This window comes from Thermobia domestica, unplaced genomic scaffold, assembly GCF_964235325.1.
Source record: "Thermobia domestica unplaced genomic scaffold, izTheDome1.hap1.1 HAP1_SCAFFOLD_732, whole genome shotgun sequence".
Classification (NCBI taxonomy): Eukaryota; Metazoa; Arthropoda; class Insecta; order Zygentoma; family Lepismatidae; genus Thermobia; species Thermobia domestica.
This window is the reverse complement of record NW_027656442.1, coordinates 75,752-90,211: the sequence shown is the minus strand read 5'-3', so window position 1 is coordinate 90,211 and position 14,460 is coordinate 75,752. Positions and strand designations below refer to the sequence as shown.

General features: G+C 38.8%; 9 non-coding genes across 9 annotated transcripts; 5 read left to right on the top strand and 4 right to left on the bottom strand.

The window, feature by feature from the left end:
* Positions 1-248: 248 nt before the first annotated feature.
* Positions 249-410, top strand: LOC145677262 (U1 spliceosomal RNA). The gene has a single exon (XR_014129727.1). It is a non-coding gene; the product is annotated as a U1 spliceosomal RNA (small nuclear RNA).
* A 1,841-nt stretch (positions 411-2,251) lies between these two features.
* Positions 2,252-2,444, bottom strand: LOC145677282 (U2 spliceosomal RNA). The gene has a single exon (XR_014129746.1). It is a non-coding gene; the product is annotated as a U2 spliceosomal RNA (small nuclear RNA).
* Positions 2,445-3,308: 864 nt separating this feature from the next.
* LOC145677261 (U1 spliceosomal RNA) lies at positions 3,309-3,470 on the top strand. Its single transcript, XR_014129726.1, has one exon. It is a non-coding gene; the product is annotated as a U1 spliceosomal RNA (small nuclear RNA).
* A 1,840-nt stretch (positions 3,471-5,310) lies between these two features.
* Positions 5,311-5,503, bottom strand: LOC145677281 (U2 spliceosomal RNA). The gene has a single exon (XR_014129745.1). It is a non-coding gene; the product is annotated as a U2 spliceosomal RNA (small nuclear RNA).
* Positions 5,504-6,367: 864 nt separating this feature from the next.
* Positions 6,368-6,529, top strand: LOC145677260 (U1 spliceosomal RNA). Its single transcript, XR_014129725.1, has one exon. It is a non-coding gene; the product is annotated as a U1 spliceosomal RNA (small nuclear RNA).
* A 1,842-nt stretch (positions 6,530-8,371) lies between these two features.
* Positions 8,372-8,564, bottom strand: LOC145677280 (U2 spliceosomal RNA). The gene has a single exon (XR_014129744.1). It is a non-coding gene; the product is annotated as a U2 spliceosomal RNA (small nuclear RNA).
* Positions 8,565-9,428: 864 nt separating this feature from the next.
* On the top strand, positions 9,429-9,590 carry LOC145677259 (U1 spliceosomal RNA). Its single transcript, XR_014129724.1, has one exon. It is a non-coding gene; the product is annotated as a U1 spliceosomal RNA (small nuclear RNA).
* Positions 9,591-11,432: 1,842 nt separating this feature from the next.
* LOC145677279 (U2 spliceosomal RNA) lies at positions 11,433-11,625 on the bottom strand. Its single transcript, XR_014129743.1, has one exon. It is a non-coding gene; the product is annotated as a U2 spliceosomal RNA (small nuclear RNA).
* An 864-nt stretch (positions 11,626-12,489) lies between these two features.
* LOC145677258 (U1 spliceosomal RNA) lies at positions 12,490-12,651 on the top strand. Its single transcript, XR_014129723.1, has one exon. It is a non-coding gene; the product is annotated as a U1 spliceosomal RNA (small nuclear RNA).
* Positions 12,652-14,460: the final 1,809 nt, after the last annotated feature.

Sequence of the window (14,460 nt, the reverse complement as noted above, 5' to 3'; positions counted from 1 at the left end):
GAAGAAATGCCAACAGATGGCAGTAGATTGCTCACCGATGGTAGTAACCGAGTGCAGGCAGGTAATTTCTCCTCATAATATAAAAATGCTTCTATTTTCTGTGTTTTCTATTTCCTAGTGACTTTTCTGCCTACATTAAAAAGAGTACTAGTGCAGAAAACACATCTATGTTTGTGGTAAAATTGTAACCTCTCACTGTCGATTCGGTGAGGCAGTTTGATTGGGCAAATGACTTGGATTTCATGAGCATACTTACCTGGCGTAGGGGCTACCGTGATCAGCAAGGCGGTTCCCCCGGGGTGAGATCCTTCCATTGCACTTCGGTTGGGTTGACCCCCGCGAATACCCCAAACGTGGGTATCTCGGGCGCGTAATTTTTGTTAGTCGGGACTGCGTTCGCGCTGTCCCGGAATAAAACAATTCAAACGTAGACACTAGTTGGCAAGCTCAGTGGTAGAGTGCCCACTACTATGGTTTCGGTTTGTAGTTGTGGGTGTTACTCAGACTTTCATAATCATCCGTCTTGTGTAGCCTTTAAACTGTGCCGTGCGTGTAAAACTGAAACATTTACCACTCTGACTTGTTACAGATAAATATCCTGATTCATACGAAAACTACAGAACGTGATATATCCAAGCAGTCCATCTATCCAAGTACTAACACTGCTTCACTTTGGTGATCGAACGAGGACTACTATTCTCAACGTAGCATGGCCCTTCGCTACATGTTACTTCATTTTCTTCCAAATGTGGCAGGCTCAGTGCTAAAGCGCTTACTTCGATACCCACACAAGTAAATTTGTGGTCAACAATATCGTGTCCGTGGGATTTCACACACATTCTCATTCCACCAAATTTTTCATCATCATCATTCACTTGACTTACCCCTTACTTTTAGCCTGAAGTTCAAGAAAGAAAGAAAAAAAAAAAGTGGGACGTTAAACTGGATGATTTCATTTTCTTCCTATTCTCTCTGCAATAGAATCAAGATTCATTCCATCGTATCACCAGTATTCATTAAAAAATAAAATAAGAAATTAAAGAAACAAATACATTAAAAAAAGTGATAAAAGTAGTTTAAAAGAGAGAAACTAATAGGATTTTAAACAAAATAGAACATTATTTATTGGCATAGAAATACATAAATGGAAAGCTATATAAATCGAGAAATTAGAAATTCGATAAATTAATAAAATAAATATTTATAACTTTCATACACAACAAATTGAACATGAGAAAATGACAAACACAAGATGGATATAGACTGAATATTGTAAAATAGAAAATGAAGAAAACAGTTTCTATTCTTTAATCAAAAAAAAAAAACACTCTTTAATTATAAATATTGACTGATGTGACTTCCTTCAAGAACCACCACTAAAACATGTTCGATTTCGACGTGTTAAATATTTCAAAAACTATCGTCATTGTGAGCAAGAATTTCCACATGAGTCAAGTGTGCGGGAAAATTGTCCCAAGAATTTTTTTTTTTTTTTTTTGAACTCTCGCTAAGTGAAAATTTGTCAAAACGTTTTGGGATTGTGTAAAAATGATGCTTTGGGTAATATTATCATGGCTGATGAGACATGGATATTCCAATACGACACTAAAACAAAGAGGCAATTGGCACACGTCGACGTCGCAAAACACCATGCTCATTGTATTTTCTGACATTAGGCGGATCGTTCACCATGAGTTTGTGTCTCAGGAAACAAGTCTAAATTTCACGTACAAGTCCTCAACAGACTGAGAGAGAGCAAGGATTCAGTGCGTGGTGATATCAGCGGTGATTGGATACTGTATCATGACAACGCGCCAGCCCACACTGTCCTGGGCGTGACCAATTACCTGGTCAAATCTAACGTGGCAATTCTGCCATCCTACAGTCCGGACTTGGCTCCCTCAGGCTTCTTTTTGTTTCCCCGTTTGAAATTCTGCCTGAAAGGACATCGTTACAGAACAATTGACGTGGTGAAAGCAGCTTTTGAAATGGCTTTAAACGCATTGCCAGCACAGACCTTCCAGGATGCCTTTGCAGATTGGAAATCACGCTGCCAAAGATGGATCGACGCAAGAGGACAATAGTTTGAATAATGCTAAATAAATGGTGACATTACTTTCCGGACAGACCTTGACCATGTTGCAGAAAGAATGTCACTTGAATGACAGAAATGAGGCTTCATGTAGGTAACAAGTAGAACTCGAACCCATGACCCACCAAGATGAGAGAGAAGAACTATGGTTCAATTTGATTTAGGTGTGCCGATCCCAACTATACTGCAATGCTGGGCCGACACGTGGTGAGGGTGTGGCAAGCCACAACCACCTCACCTCAGTCCAAAAATCAGTTTAATATTCTGGACCCACAATGTGGGTCGTATCAGATATTAAGCTGATAAGAACAGATACTACACTTTGATCTTAGCCAAAAGGCCGAGAAGCGATGACGAGAGCACGCGGTTTTCCGGTTTATATTATCAATGTTTCAACAGCTGGGGTGAGAGTTAGTGGTGTTAGACACCTTTCATTCAATCCAAAATAGATATGGCCCAAATAAATGTAAATCTTAGACGCTGCTATTTGGTTCCAATAAGTGCTTTCATTTTCATGCTTGTCTAATTTGCGGTTCTATCTCGATTTGAAATTGCACTACTAGCATGTATTTAACAAGTCCCTATACATACATAGCTGCTACGCAACCCATCCGCCATGTTGGTGCCATTCACAACATCCAGTATATATTGCATGAAAATCGGAAAATTACATTTATTAAAGCTATCTCAATGTTTCATCAGCTTTTCATGGATTATTTACCAATCATTCCATTGTTAAATGTTATTGTTTTCGTATTGTAAACAGCCAGAAAATTGTTGCATAGCAATAGTGCGCTCACAGATAGAACAGTTTCGGTTTGCGTTACACAGTTGGAAATAGGCATCAAATATCTTCAAGAAAGCACAACCAACTACATATACGTACATTTCGAAACATAAATAGCTGTAAACTATACCATAATCATTTTATTCCTCTCAGTTGTGCCCATGTTCAAGACGTAAAACAAGAAGAAATGCCAACAGATGGCAGTAGATTGCTCACCGATGGTAGTAACCGAGTGCAGGCAGGTAATTTCTCCTCATAATATAAAAATGCTTCTATTTTCTGTGTTTTCTATTTCCTAGTGACTTTTCTGCCTACATTAAAAAGAGTACTAGTGCAGAAAACACATCTATGTTTGTGGTAAAATTGTAACCTCTCACTGTCGATTCGGTGAGGCAGTTTGATTGGGCAAATGACTTGGATTTCATGAGCATACTTACCTGGCGTAGGGGCTACCGTGATCAGCAAGGCGGTTCCCCCGGGGTGAGATCCTTCCATTGCACTTCGGTTGGGTTGACCCCCGCGAATACCCCAAACGTGGGTATCTCGGGCGCGTAATTTTTGTTAGTCGGGACTGCGTTCGCGCTGTCCCGGAATAAAACAATTCAAACGTAGACACTAGTTGGCAAGCTCAGTGGTAGAGTGCCCACTACTATGGTTTCGGTTTGTAGTTGTGGGTGTTACTCAGACTTTCATAATCATCCGTCTTGTGTAGCCTTTAAACTGTGCCGTGCGTGTAAAACTGAAACATTTACCACTCTGACTTGTTACAGATAAATATCCTGATTCATACGAAAACTACAGAACGTGATATATCCAAGCAGTCCATCTATCCAAGTACTAACACTGCTTCACTTTGGTGATCGAACGAGGACTACTATTCTCAACGTAGCATGGCCCTTCGCTACATGTTACTTCATTTTCTTCCAAATGTGGCAGGCTCAGTGCTAAAGCGCTTACTTCGATACCCACACAAGTAAATTTGTGGTCAACAATATCGTGTCCGTGGGATTTCACACACATTCTCATTCCACCAAATTTTTCATCATCATCATTCACTTGACTTACCCCTTACTTTTAGCCTGAAGTTCAAGAAAGAAAGAAAAAAAAAAGTGGGACGTTAAACTGGATGATTTCATTTTCTTCCTATTCTCTCTGCAATAGAATCAAGATTCATTCCATCGTATCACCAGTATTCATTAAAAAATAAAATAAGAAATTAAAGAAACAAATACATTAAAAAAAGTGATAAAAGTAGTTTAAAAGAGAGAAACTAATAGGATTTTAAACAAAATAGAACATTATTTATTGGCATAGAAATACATAAATGGAAAGCTATATAAATCGAGAAATTAGAAATTCGATAAATTAATAAAATAAATATTTATAACTTTCATACACAACAAATTGAACATGAGAAAATGACAAACACAAGATGGATATAGACTGAATATTGTAAAATAGAAAATGAAGAAAACAGTTTCTATTCTTTAATCAAAAAAAAAAAACACTCTTTAATTATAAATATTGACTGATGTGACTTCCTTCAAGAACCACCACTAAAACATGTTCGATTTCGACGTGTTAAATATTTCAAAAACTATCGTCATTGTGAGCAAGAATTTCCACATGAGTCAAGTGTGCGGGAAAATTGTCCCAAGAATTTTTTTTTTTTTTTTTTGAACTCTCGCTAAGTGAAAATTTGTCAAAACGTTTTGGGATTGTGTAAAAATGATGCTTTGGGTAATATTATCATGGCTGATGAGACATGGATATTCCAATACGACACTAAAACAAAGAGGCAATTGGCACACGTCGACGTCGCAAAACACCATGCTCATTGTATTTTCTGACATTAGGCGGATCGTTCACCATGAGTTTGTGTCTCAGGAAACAAGTCTAAATTTCACGTACAAGTCCTCAACAGACTGAGAGAGAGCAAGGATTCAGTGCGTGGTGATATCAGCGGTGATTGGATACTGTATCATGACAACGCGCCAGCCCACACTGTCCTGGGCGTGACCAATTACCTGGTCAAATCTAACGTGGCAATTCTGCCATCCTACAGTCCGGACTTGGCTCCCTCAGGCTTCTTTTTGTTTCCCCGTTTGAAATTCTGCCTGAAAGGACATCGTTACAGAACAATTGACGTGGTGAAAGCAGCTTTTGAAATGGCTTTAAACGCATTGCCAGCACAGACCTTCCAGGATGCCTTTGCAGATTGGAAATCACGCTGCCAAAGATGGATCGACGCAAGAGGACAATAGTTTGAATAATGCTAAATAAATGGTGACATTACTTTCCGGACAGACCTTGACCATGTTGCAGAAAGAATGTCACTTGAATGACAGAAATGAGGCTTCATGTAGGTAACAAGTAGAACTCGAACCCATGACCCACCAAGATGAGAGAGAAGAACTATGGTTCAATTTGATTTAGGTGTGCCGATCCCAACTATACTGCAATGCTGGGCCGACACGTGGTGAGGGTGTGGCAAGCCACAACCACCTCACCTCAGTCCAAAAATCAGTTTAATATTCTGGACCCACAATGTGGGTCGTATCAGATATTAAGCTGATAAGAACAGATACTACACTTTGATCTTAGCCAAAAGGCCGAGAAGCGATGACGAGAGCACGCGGTTTTCCGGTTTATATTATCAATGTTTCAACAGCTGGGGTGAGAGTTAGTGGTGTTAGACACCTTTCATTCAATCCAAAATAGATATGGCCCAAATAAATGTAAATCTTAGACGCTGCTATTTGGTTCCAATAAGTGCTTTCATTTTCATGCTTGTCTAATTTGCGGTTCTATCTCGATTTGAAATTGCACTACTAGCATGTATTTAACAAGTCCCTATACATACATAGCTGCTACGCAACCCATCCGCCATGTTGGTGCCATTCACAACATCCAGTATATATTGCATGAAAATCGGAAAATTACATTTATTAAAGCTATCTCAATGTTTCATCAGCTTTTCATGGATTATTTACCAATCATTCCATTGTTAAATGTTATTGTTTTCGTATTGTAAACAGCCAGAAAATTGTTGCATAGCAATAGTGCGCTCACAGATAGAACAGTTTCGGTTTGCGTTACACAGTTGGAAATAGGCATCAAATATCTTCAAGAAAGCACAACCAACTACATATACGTACATTTCGAAACATAAATAGCTGTAAACTATACCATAATCATTTTATTCCTCTCAGTTGTGCCCATGTTCAAGACGTAAAACAAGAAGAAATGCCAACAGATGGCAGTAGATTGCTCACCGATGGTAGTAACCGAGTGCAGGCAGGTAATTTCTCCTCATAATATAAAAATGCTTCTATTTTCTGTGTTTTCTATTTCCTAGTGACTTTTCTGCCTACATTAAAAAGAGTACTAGTGCAGAAAACACATCTATGTTTGTGGTAAAATTGTAACCTCTCACTGTCGATTCGGTGAGGCAGTTTGATTGGGCAAATGACTTGGATTTCATGAGCATACTTACCTGGCGTAGGGGCTACCGTGATCAGCAAGGCGGTTCCCCCGGGGTGAGATCCTTCCATTGCACTTCGGTTGGGTTGACCCCCGCGAATACCCCAAACGTGGGTATCTCGGGCGCGTAATTTTTGTTAGTCGGGACTGCGTTCGCGCTGTCCCGGAATAAAACAATTCAAACGTAGACACTAGTTGGCAAGCTCAGTGGTAGAGTGCCCACTACTATGGTTTCGGTTTGTAGTTGTGGGTGTTACTCAGACTTTCATAATCATCCGTCTTGTGTAGCCTTTAAACTGTGCCGTGCGTGTAAAACTGAAACATTTACCACTCTGACTTGTTACAGATAAATATCCTGATTCATACGAAAACTACAGAACGTGATATATCCAAGCAGTCCATCTATCCAAGTACTAACACTGCTTCACTTTGGTGATCGAACGAGGACTACTATTCTCAACGTAGCATGGCCCTTCGCTACATGTTACTTCATTTTCTTCCAAATGTGGCAGGCTCAGTGCTAAAGCGCTTACTTCGATACCCACACAAGTAAATTTGTGGTCAACAATATCGTGTCCGTGGGATTTCACACACATTCTCATTCCACCAAATTTTTCATCATCATCATTCACTTGACTTACCCCTTACTTTTAGCCTGAAGTTCAAGAAAGAAAGAAAAAAAAAAGTGGGACGTTAAACTGGATGATTTCATTTTCTTCCTATTCTCTCTGCAATAGAATCAAGATTCATTCCATCGTATCACCAGTATTCATTAAAAAATAAAATAAGAAATTAAAGAAACAAATACATTAAAAAAAGTGATAAAAGTAGTTTAAAAGAGAGAAACTAATAGGATTTTAAACAAAATAGAACATTATTTATTGGCATAGAAATACATAAATGGAAAGCTATATAAATCGAGAAATTAGAAATTCGATAAATTAATAAAATAAATATTTATAACTTTCATACACAACAAATTGAACATGAGAAAATGACAAACACAAGATGGATATAGACTGAATATTGTAAAATAGAAAATGAAGAAAACAGTTTCTATTCTTTAATCAAAAAAAAAAAAACACTCTTTAATTATAAATATTGACTGATGTGACTTCCTTCAAGAACCACCACTAAAACATGTTCGATTTCGACGTGTTAAATATTTCAAAAACTATCGTCATTGTGAGCAAGAATTTCCACATGAGTCAAGTGTGCGGGAAAATTGTCCCAAGAATTTTTTTTTTTTTTTTTTTGAACTCTCGCTAAGTGAAAATTTGTCAAAACGTTTTGGGATTGTGTAAAAATGATGCTTTGGGTAATATTATCATGGCTGATGAGACATGGATATTCCAATACGACACTAAAACAAAGAGGCAATTGGCACACGTCGACGTCGCAAAACACCATGCTCATTGTATTTTCTGACATTAGGCGGATCGTTCACCATGAGTTTGTGTCTCAGGAAACAAGTCTAAATTTCACGTACAAGTCCTCAACAGACTGAGAGAGAGCAAGGATTCAGTGCGTGGTGATATCAGCGGTGATTGGATACTGTATCATGACAACGCGCCAGCCCACACTGTCCTGGGCGTGACCAATTACCTGGTCAAATCTAACGTGGCAATTCTGCCATCCTACAGTCCGGACTTGGCTCCCTCAGGCTTCTTTTTGTTTCCCCGTTTGAAATTCTGCCTGAAAGGACATCGTTACAGAACAATTGACGTGGTGAAAGCAGCTTTTGAAATGGCTTTAAACGCATTGCCAGCACAGACCTTCCAGGATGCCTTTGCAGATTGGAAATCACGCTGCCAAAGATGGATCGACGCAAGAGGACAATAGTTTGAATAATGCTAAATAAATGGTGACATTACTTTCCGGACAGACCTTGACCATGTTGCAGAAAGAATGTCACTTGAATGACAGAAATGAGGCTTCATGTAGGTAACAAGTAGAACTCGAACCCATGACCCACCAAGATGAGAGAGAAGAACTATGGTTCAATTTGATTTAGGTGTGCCGATCCCAACTATACTGCAATGCTGGGCCGACACGTGGTGAGGGTGTGGCAAGCCACAACCACCTCACCTCAGTCCAAAAATCAGTTTAATATTCTGGACCCACAATGTGGGTCGTATCAGATATTAAGCTGATAAGAACAGATACTACACTTTGATCTTAGCCAAAAGGCCGAGAAGCGATGACGAGAGCACGCGGTTTTCCGGTTTATATTATCAATGTTTCAACAGCTGGGGTGAGAGTTAGTGGTGTTAGACACCTTTCATTCAATCCAAAATAGATATGGCCCAAATAAATGTAAATCTTAGACGCTGCTATTTGGTTCCAATAAGTGCTTTCATTTTCATGCTTGTCTAATTTGCGGTTCTATCTCGATTTGAAATTGCACTACTAGCATGTATTTAACAAGTCCCTATACATACATAGCTGCTACGCAACCCATCCGCCATGTTGGTGCCATTCACAACATCCAGTATATATTGCATGAAAATCGGAAAATTACATTTATTAAAGCTATCTCAATGTTTCATCAGCTTTTCATGGATTATTTACCAATCATTCCATTGTTAAATGTTATTGTTTTCGTATTGTAAACAGCCAGAAAATTGTTGCATAGCAATAGTGCGCTCACAGATAGAACAGTTTCGGTTTGCGTTACACAGTTGGAAATAGGCATCAAATATCTTCAAGAAAGCACAACCAACTACATATACGTACATTTCGAAACATAAATAGCTGTAAACTATACCATAATCATTTTATTCCTCTCAGTTGTGCCCATGTTCAAGACGTAAAACAAGAAGAAATGCCAACAGATGGCAGTAGATTGCTCACCGATGGTAGTAACCGAGTGCAGGCAGGTAATTTCTCCTCATAATATAAAAATGCTTCTATTTTCTGTGTTTTCTATTTCCTAGTGACTTTTCTGCCTACATTAAAAAGAGTACTAGTGCAGAAAACACATCTATGTTTGTGGTAAAATTGTAACCTCTCACTGTCGATTCGGTGAGGCAGTTTGATTGGGCAAATGACTTGGATTTCATGAGCATACTTACCTGGCGTAGGGGCTACCGTGATCAGCAAGGCGGTTCCCCCGGGGTGAGATCCTTCCATTGCACTTCGGTTGGGTTGACCCCCGCGAATACCCCAAACGTGGGTATCTCGGGCGCGTAATTTTTGTTAGTCGGGACTGCGTTCGCGCTGTCCCGGAATAAAACAATTCAAACGTAGACACTAGTTGGCAAGCTCAGTGGTAGAGTGCCCACTACTATGGTTTCGGTTTGTAGTTGTGGGTGTTACTCAGACTTTCATAATCATCCGTCTTGTGTAGCCTTTAAACTGTGCCGTGCGTGTAAAACTGAAACATTTACCACTCTGACTTGTTACAGATAAATATCCTGATTCATACGAAAACTACAGAACGTGATATATCCAAGCAGTCCATCTATCCAAGTACTAACACTGCTTCACTTTGGTGATCGAACGAGGACTACTATTCTCAACGTAGCATGGCCCTTCGCTACATGTTACTTCATTTTCTTCCAAATGTGGCAGGCTCAGTGCTAAAGCGCTTACTTCGATACCCACACAAGTAAATTTGTGGTCAACAATATCGTGTCCGTGGGATTTCACACACATTCTCATTCCACCAAATTTTTCATCATCATCATTCACTTGACTTACCCCTTACTTTTAGCCTGAAGTTCAAGAAAGAAAGAAAAAAAAAAGTGGGACGTTAAACTGGATGATTTCATTTTCTTCCTATTCTCTCTGCAATAGAATCAAGATTCATTCCATCGTATCACCAGTATTCATTAAAAAATAAAATAAGAAATTAAAGAAACAAATACATTAAAAAAAGTGATAAAAGTAGTTTAAAAGAGAGAAACTAATAGGATTTTAAACAAAATAGAACATTATTTATTGGCATAGAAATACATAAATGGAAAGCTATATAAATCGAGAAATTAGAAATTCGATAAATTAATAAAATAAATATTTATAACTTTCATACACAACAAATTGAACATGAGAAAATGACAAACACAAGATGGATATAGACTGAATATTGTAAAATAGAAAATGAAGAAAACAGTTTCTATTCTTTAATCAAAAAAAAAAAAACACTCTTTAATTATAAATATTGACTGATGTGACTTCCTTCAAGAACCACCACTAAAACATGTTCGATTTCGACGTGTTAAATATTTCAAAAACTATCGTCATTGTGAGCAAGAATTTCCACATGAGTCAAGTGTGCGGGAAAATTGTCCCAAGAATTTTTTTTTTTTTTTTTTTGAACTCTCGCTAAGTGAAAATTTGTCAAAACGTTTTGGGATTGTGTAAAAATGATGCTTTGGGTAATATTATCATGGCTGATGAGACATGGATATTCCAATACGACACTAAAACAAAGAGGCAATTGGCACACGTCGACGTCGCAAAACACCATGCTCATTGTATTTTCTGACATTAGGCGGATCGTTCACCATGAGTTTGTGTCTCAGGAAACAAGTCTAAATTTCACGTACAAGTCCTCAACAGACTGAGAGAGAGCAAGGATTCAGTGCGTGGTGATATCAGCGGTGATTGGATACTGTATCATGACAACGCGCCAGCCCACACTGTCCTGGGCGTGACCAATTACCTGGTCAAATCTAACGTGGCAATTCTGCCATCCTACAGTCCGGACTTGGCTCCCTCAGGCTTCTTTTTGTTTCCCCGTTTGAAATTCTGCCTGAAAGGACATCGTTACAGAACAATTGACGTGGTGAAAGCAGCTTTTGAAATGGCTTTAAACGCATTGCCAGCACAGACCTTCCAGGATGCCTTTGCAGATTGGAAATCACGCTGCCAAAGATGGATCGACGCAAGAGGACAATAGTTTGAATAATGCTAAATAAATGGTGACATTACTTTCCGGACAGACCTTGACCATGTTGCAGAAAGAATGTCACTTGAATGACAGAAATGAGGCTTCATGTAGGTAACAAGTAGAACTCGAACCCATGACCCACCAAGATGAGAGAGAAGAACTATGGTTCAATTTGATTTAGGTGTGCCGATCCCAACTATACTGCAATGCTGGGCCGACACGTGGTGAGGGTGTGGCAAGCCACAACCACCTCACCTCAGTCCAAAAATCAGTTTAATATTCTGGACCCACAATGTGGGTCGTATCAGATATTAAGCTGATAAGAACAGATACTACACTTTGATCTTAGCCAAAAGGCCGAGAAGCGATGACGAGAGCACGCGGTTTTCCGGTTTATATTATCAATGTTTCAACAGCTGGGGTGAGAGTTAGTGGTGTTAGACACCTTTCATTCAATCCAAAATAGATATGGCCCAAATAAATGTAAATCTTAGACGCTGCTATTTGGTTCCAATAAGTGCTTTCATTTTCATGCTTGTGTAATTTGCGGTTCTATCTCGATTTGAAATTGCACTACTAGCATGTATTTAACAAGTCCCTATACATACATAGCTGCTACGCAACCCATCCGCCATGTTGGTGCCATTCACAACATCCAGTATATATTGCATGAAAATCGGAAAATTACATTTATTAAAGCTATCTCAATGTTTCATCAGCTTTTCATGGATTATTTACCAATCATTCCATTGTTAAATGTTATTGTTTTCGTATTGTAAACAGCCAGAAAATTGTTGCATAGCAATAGTGCGCTCACAGATAGAACAGTTTCGGTTTGCGTTACACAGTTGGAAATAGGCATCAAATATCTTCAAGAAAGCACAACCAACTACATATACGTACATTTCGAAACATAAATAGCTGTAAACTATACCATAATCATTTTATTCCTCTCAGTTGTGCCCATGTTCAAGACGTAAAACAAGAAGAAATGCCAACAGATGGCAGTAGATTGCTCACCGATGGTAGTAACCGAGTGCAGGCAGGTAATTTCTCGTCATAATATAAAAATGCTTCTATTTTCTGTGTTTTCTATTTCCTAGTGACTTTTCTGCCTACATTAAAAAGAGTACTAGTGCAGAAAACACATCTATGTTTGTGGTAAAATTGTAACCTCTTACTGTCGATTCGGTGAGGCAGTTTGATTGGGCAAATGACTTGGATTTCATGAGCATACTTACCTGGCGTAGGGGCTACCGTGATCAGCAAGGCGGTTCCCCCGGGGTGAGATCCTTCCATTGCACTTCGGTTGGGTTGACCCCCGCGAATACCCCAAACGTGGGTATCTCGGGCGCGTAATTTTTGTTAGTCGGGACTGCGTTCGCGCTGTCCCGGAATAAAACAATTCAAACGTAGACACTAGTTGGCAAGCTCAGTGGTAGAGTGCCCACTACTATGGTTTCGGTTTGTAGTTGTGGGTGTTACTCAGACTTTCATAATCATCCGTCTTGTGTAGCCTTTAAACTGTGCCGTGCGTGTAAAACTGAAACATTTACCACTCTGACTTGTTACAGATAAATATCCTGATTCATACGAAAACTACAGAACGTGATATATCCAAGCAGTCCATCTATCCAAGTACTAACACTGCTTCACTTTGGTGATCGAACGAGGACTACTATTCTCAACGTAGCATGGCCCTTCGCTACATGTTACTTCATTTTCTTCCAAATGTGGCAGGCTCAGTGCTAAAGCGCTTACTTCGATACCCACACAAGTAAATTTGTGGTCAACAATATCGTGTCCGTGGGATTTCACACACATTCTCATTCCACCAAATTTTTCATCATCATCATTCACTTGACTTACCCCTTACTTTTAGCCTGAAGTTCAAGAAGGAAAGAAAGAAAAAAAAAGTGGGACGTTAAACTGGATGATTTCATTTTCTTCCTATTCTCTCTGCAATAGAATCAAGATTCATTCCATCGTATCACCAGTATTCATTAAAAAATAAAATAAGAAATTAAAGAAACAAATACATTAAAAAAAAAAGTGATAAAAGCAGTTTAAAAGAGAGAAACTAATAGGATTTTAAACAAAATAGAACATTATTTATTGGCATAGAAATACATAAATGGAAAGCTATATAAATCGAGAAATTAGAAATTCGATAAATTAATAAAATAAATATTTATAACTTTCATACACAACAAATTGAACATGAGAAAATGACAAACACAAGATGGATATAGACTGAATATTGTAAAATAGAAAATGAAGAAAACAGTTTCTATTCTTTAATCAAAAAAAAAAAACTCTATTTAATTATAAATATTGACTGATGTGACTTCCTTCAAGAACCACCACTAAAACATGTTCGATTTCGACGTGTTAAATATTTCAAAAACTATCGTCATTGTGAGCAAGAATTTCCACATGAGTCAAGTGTGCGGGAAAATTGTCCCAAGATTTTTTTTTTTTTGAACTCTCGCTAAGTGAAAATTTGTCAAAACGTTTTGGGATTGTGTAAAAATGATGCTTTGGGTAATATTATCATGGGTGATGAGACAATACGACACCAAAACAAAGAGGCAATTGGCACACGTCGACGTCGCAAAACACCATGCTCATTGTATTTTCTGACATTAGGCGGATCGTTCACCATGAGTTTGTGTCTCAGGAAACAAGTCTAAATTTCACGTACAAGTCCTCAACAGACTGAGAGAGAGCAAGGATTCAGTGCGTGGTGATATCAGCGGTGATTGGATACTGTATCATGACAACGCGCCAGCCCACACTGTCCTGGGCGTGACCAATTACCTGGTCAAATCTAACGTGGCAATTCTGCCATCCTACAGTCCGGACTTGGCTCCCTCAGGCTTCTTTTTGTTTCCCCGTTCGAAATTCTGCCTGAAAGGACATCGTTACAGAACAATTGACGTGGTGAAAGCAGCTTTTGAAATGGCTTTAAACGCATTGCCAGCACAGACCTTCCAGGATGCCTTTGCAGATTGGAAATCATGCTGCCAAAGATGGATCGATGCAATAGTTTGAATAATGCTAATCCACATTATGTAAATAAATGGTGACATTACTTTCCGGACAGACCTTGACCATGTTGCAGAAAGAATGTCACTTGAATGACAGAAATGAGGCTTCATGTAGGTAACAAGTAGAACTCGAACCCATGACCCACCAAGATGA